We start from the raw sequence: 6,000 nt of genomic DNA on the forward strand, positions 1-6,000 counted from the left end.
TCCAAACCCATCTGCCACCTTAGCGACACCATTAACAATTAACTTGAAACAACCATCACTCAGTGCCACCCACTTCTGTAGCTTCGGCAATTCACTCGGGCAGGTAGAAGATTGGAAGCCTGAAATTCATGCAACCATCTCAAAGTACTTTGGATAACTTCAATTGGATCAAAGAGCTTCCCTTCCTAGACCACGGTATTATGTGCCTTCCACAGAGCCCATAGCAGCATAAACACCATATCAAAATCCACCTCTCTCTCCTCCACTAAGCAAAGCAGCCATCCATTCATAGAATAATCAGAACTAAGCTGCCCCCCAGCCCAATTGGTGCAGTAAACCACACCGCAAGAGAAAAACCACAGTCCCGTAAAATATGATTAGCCGACTCAAAGGGACCATCACATCTGGGGCACGAAACATCAAGTCTTACCCCATTTTTAATGAGATTGGTCCTAGTTGGAAGGATGTTCGAGTAGATCCGCCACCCACATACCTTAACTTTCGGCGACACCCGAGCCCTCCATATAGCCTGCCAAAGTCGTCGATAGCTCATCCCACACTTGTCGACGATGTGGTTAATAGAGCAGAAGGTGCACAACATACCCTAGCCACCTTAGAAGCACTCTTCATAGAGAACAACCTTTCTTGTCATAATGCCACATTAGTCTGTCAGGAGGTCAACGTAAACTAAGAGGAATGGATCTTATAAAATGAACCTCGTCCTCATGAAAGCTGATTTAATAATTCAATTTGCCAAACCATAGCTTCATGCACAATCAAATATTTCACCATAAGATCTTGGATAGGTGGAGGAGCAGGAGTAGGAACTTTAAAGGTATTAGGCCTTGGCAGCCAATGGTCCTACCATACATTCATAGAATCCCATCACTAATACCCCACCGAGTGCCATGTTCTAGCACCAAACGAGATTTGAGAATACTTTTCCTACAATACGAAGCATTAGAAGTTTCCACTGCCTCTTAAAAGGTTTTATTCAAAAAATACTTCACCTTCAAGATGCGAGCAACCAAGGAATCGGGGTGTTTGGGCTAAATCTGTCCCTCACACAGCTCCATGGGGTATTGCCCATCAAGTAAAGTTTGTTGCTTGGTGTGCTGCAATTTGAGTTTGCTGTTAGTTTGAATGGTACCTTTGTGGAGCCTTTGTTAAGCCTTGAGGCTCACAATCAAAACTAACATGGATCTAAGTGTGCCACTGTTATCTTTGTATAACAAATTGTTCTTTTTTAGTTATGAACTGGGTTGATTATTTGTGCCACAAGTTACTGAGACTTCTTGATCTTATTGGATTGTTACATATAGGTTAAGTCTGTATAAAGTTCTTTTTCTTGCCTTGTAAATAAGGACTTTTACTCATGATATTACATGTCCAAATAAAGGGAGTTCAGGGCTTCCAACCATTTCTTTGATTACAGTTAACACTAAAGAAGCAAGGTTAATTAGTTTAGCCAGATTAATCATAACTTTGAACGAAAGGCAGTTGAAAATGGTTTAAAACACAATGGAAGATACACTAAACAACATATCTACTTTATGTAAGCACAAACAAAAGAGACTTGGGCAAGGTTCAACTTCTTGCGACCAATTCTCTTTGTGTTTTACAAGGGTCGATGATAGGAGCATATTTATACGACTTAGTTAGCTTGTTTTCTTGCTTTTAATTAGCTAAACTATGATAATTATAGTGTTTAAAGTTATTTTCGTGCAATTTCAGGTTTTAGTGTCAAAGTATGCAAAAAGAAGCAATTTGGAACATTCTAGAGCATTTTTGGGCCAAGATTGGATTGTGCAAGCATGGAGGCATGAGGATGGACGAATTTGAAGACAAAAGAGGCTATGAACATGCTAAAAATCTGGTGAAACAAATACAAGTTGCAAGAAGGGATAAATTTCTAGAAGGATTGACCAAAACTTCACTCAAAACCAAGAAATTCTTCAATGCCGTGGGCATTGATTCACTTTCACCAGAAATTTGAGTGATGATGCAATGCTTAAATCACCATGACATGTGAGTGGATGATGCAATGCTTAAATCACCATGACATGTGAGTGGATGATGCAATGCTTAACTCACCATGACATGTGAATGGATGACTCAATACCTAACCCACCAACAATTCCCACTCTTTGCCTTGCTCACCTACTCAATTCCACCAGAATTTTGTGTTAAACAAGTCCATCCTTTTCCTATAAATACCATGGCAGCAACCTCATTCAAATGATCCAGAAATTAACCATTCTCCAAGCCTTCCCTTGCCTCTCCCTACATATCTAAACCTTCCCCATCCATTCCTCCATATAACCAACCATTCAACCACCATAACCACCTTGTGCCGACACCATTGAAGGAGAGGAGGAGTAGTGCCGTGCTTATGCAATCTGCAACTATTAGAGTGTTTGGAATTCTTTCTTCTTTTAATTCTATGTTCATGTTTAATTTAACTTGCTGTTCAATTATGTTAAACATGTGAAACTAATTTCTTTTTAGTTAGAGGCAAATTTGAAGCCATGGACATATGTTGGTTATGATTTGTTTTACTCCAGTTATGAATTCATGAACTTTAGATGTGGTTTACTTTTCTGTTTTGATTAAGAACTTGTTTATGTAAGTGGGTTGAGGGTCGACACTTAATTTGCATGCCTAAACTTGATGCTAGGATATAAGGGAATTTCACCTAATCGTTATGAACTTATATTCATGAGTAGTAAAGATCGCTAGTCACGATTGTGTTTAAGTAAACCCTAGGCTGGATTAACATGTGTATTCCATAGTTATGAATGCCTAGTCAATGTTTATGATTTCCGTTGAACTTAATGATCTTTGTTGAATGTCTCTATCATGCGTATTCCATAGTTAGGGACTTTGATGAGGAATAATTTGGTTGTAATGCGTATTCCATTCAATCCAATGAATCTAGGGAAATCTAAGAGTTAATTTAAGCGGACCTAATTAACTTGGAACATTGTCATTCATCGTTTGTTGAAGTCATAACTGGGAATCAAATTATATGCATATGATCATGTGTGGATAAGGAACCCTCTAACTAGTTTCTCATCATTCTATTTCATCACAATCTGTTTTGTTTTAAGTTTATTTTCAAAGTTTAAAGTTTTAAAGTTCAATTTTCGTCAAAACAAAACCCCTTGCTTTTAAGTCTTGCTTTTAGAGTCAAAACTTGTTTCCTTTAAATCTTTTGAGTCTTTTAAAGTTATATTTTCGTCCAAATCACTTGTTAGGTCTAGAATTGAATCTTTTTTATTGTTATTTGCTGTTTTGAGTATTTTAAGTTAGTTTTGAGTTTATAGAGTCTAGTTTAGTGTTTTTGAGTCTTATATTTGTTGATTAGCATCCCTAGTTAATCCCCGGTCTAGAACGATCCCTACTTACATCATTACTACAATTGTCATCAATAGGGTTTAATTTGTGTGTCAAGTAATTTTCACATCAGTCGAGATCTTTGGAAGATGAAAGGTAAAACAAGTTTCCTAAAGGGATTAGATACTACAATATTGGGGAAAGGTAGCAGAGCTTCTAAAACTTTGACAAAAGATTGCTTTCTATTGTGAATCTACGACAAAAAGAACAGAGTATAGACAAACTAAAGCTTTCTGGTTTCTGCTTGTCTGAGAGCAAAGTGGGATGTCTTTTGATTGATTGGTTGAGTGTTGTTGATGCACAAAATCAGTGAGGACTTTGGTACAACAGAAAGTGTTAAGTTTGTGACCTTCACTAGATTGCTCCGGTAACTAGTGTGGATAAGTATGTAAATGGATAGAGACAGGGAATCAAACACAAGATGTACGTGGTTCGCCCAGATTGGCTACGTCCACGCAGTAGAGGAGTTCTCATTAGTTGTGAAGGGTTTACACAAGTACATAGGTTCAAGCTCTCCTTTTGTGAGTACTAGTGAATGATTTAGTACAAATGACATTTGGAAATATTGTGAGAAAATGATCTCTATTTATAGAAGAGAGTTTCTAGTTTCATTATGACATTTGTGATTGGCTTCTGATGTTGACACGTGTCGCGCTATGATTGGCTTCTGATGTCGACATTGTAGCTCTATGATTGGCCTCCTGGTTGGAGGGAAACTTTTCTGGATCCTTGACGGTATAACGTTGATCGGTGCTCAGTAGTTTCAGGATTGTTCAAGTATGGTACAAACAGTGCTCCCCTAAGTTCCCGAGTGAGGGAAGCTCCTCGGTTAGGGACTTGCAACATCCAAGCCGCTGAGTAATCACGAAACTTCTAAGTACCGAAGTGTGGTATCGTTTTCACTTGCCTTATTTGTCTTATAGGTAGATGTGGCATTTTCTCTGGAAGTACTTTTCCTCCATCCAGGGGTGATATCTTTAACCGGTGGAGATGCACAAGGTAATGTATCAATTTGACTTGAAGCTTACTTGTAGTTTCAGGCTTGGTCAAGCGCGATACAAACCATGTAGTAGGAGTCTCCCAAGTCGCCGAGCTAGGAGATTTTTCGAATGAGGTAACAGACAAGGTAAGCAATCAGACTTCCAAGCAATCAACCTGGATCAGAGGTTCGACTTCGGCTTCCGATTGATTGTTTTCCTTTTCCTTGTGTCGTAAACAGCAACAAGGATAAGGAGAAGCAAATGGAGAAGAGATGATATGAGATACTTTTGCTTTTGAAGAAGTAACTTTCCACAGGCTTATTCTTGAACTGGGCTGGAAGGTTTTCTGGTTTCCTCTATAGTATAAGGCCGACTCAAGAATTTGAAGGTCAAAACAAGTCCATCAAATCTAGAGTACATTCAACCCTAATGATATGAGATACTTTTTATGTTGACAAAGTAGTGGATGTATCGGCATGTGTTTTGTTACGCTTGTCTCCACATGCTTCCTTGTATCATTCTCACTTGCCCTATATGTTCCTCAGGCAGATGTGGTATCTTTTTTTGAAGCATAAGATGTTGAAGATGAGTACTCGAGAGCAATGTCAGGTAAGTAATCAGGCAAGGGGTTCTAGGTAGTCAGTTCCTGACTGGAAGCTTGATTCAAAGTGCTGACTAATTGCTCTCTTTCTCCTTGTCTTGCAGGTAAGAACAAGGCCAAAGGAAAAGATAGGGAAAAAGCATGATATGGGATATTCTTGCTTTTAACCCTGATGATATGAGATACTCTTGTTCTGGTGTGACTTGTTTGCAGAGGTATTATCGGGGGGGGGGGAAGCTGAGTATTTCGAAAGACTCTGCTGAGAGTGCCCTCTTCGATGTGAAGAAAAGTTGAGCATTTTTTTTATTTGCAGGTCTGCCTGGCTGTAGAGGATGGAGGTCGACATATATAGGAGTCTCCCTAACAACAAGTAGTAGTGCTATTCCTTTACCCTTTTTGGTCATAGCAATGTAGTGGGAGCTTCAAGTTTCATGTGTTTTAACTTTGTCAGAGCACTTTGAAAAAGTGGTATGTAGTAACTGGAAAGCTGATGTTACGTGTGAAGATTGTAGACAAGCTTTATCCAAGGAAATCTGGCTTTCGAAGTTCGGAGAGCGGTGCCTCTTCGATTTTCGAACAAGCAATCCTGTTAGGGATCTGGCTTTTGAGATTCAGAGAACGGTGTCTCTTCGATTTTTAAGAAAGCAATCCTGTTGGGAGTCTGACTCTTAAGATTCGGAGAGCAGTGTCTCTTCAATTTTTAAGAAATTAATCCTATTGGGAGTCTAGCTCTCGAGATTCGGAGGGCGATGCCTCTTCGATTTTTGAGCACGTAATCCTGTTGAGAGTATGGCTCTCGAGATTCGGAGAGCGGTGCCCCTTCGATTTTTGAGCAAGCAATCTTGTTGGGAGTGTTTTCTAGAATGTGAGTAAAGGTTGGACATTTTTGCCAGTCTGTCTTGCCACGGAGCACGAAGGTTGACACACATAGGGACTTTCTAGTTATCAAGCAGTGGTGATGTTCATTTACCCTTGTGGGTAATAGTAGGGTAGCTGGACCTTCAAAATTTATGTTTCTAAACT

The sequence above is a fragment of the Malus sylvestris genome, chromosome 14 (assembly GCF_916048215.2).
Source record: "Malus sylvestris chromosome 14, drMalSylv7.2, whole genome shotgun sequence".
Classification (NCBI taxonomy): domain Eukaryota; kingdom Viridiplantae; phylum Streptophyta; class Magnoliopsida; order Rosales; family Rosaceae; genus Malus; species Malus sylvestris.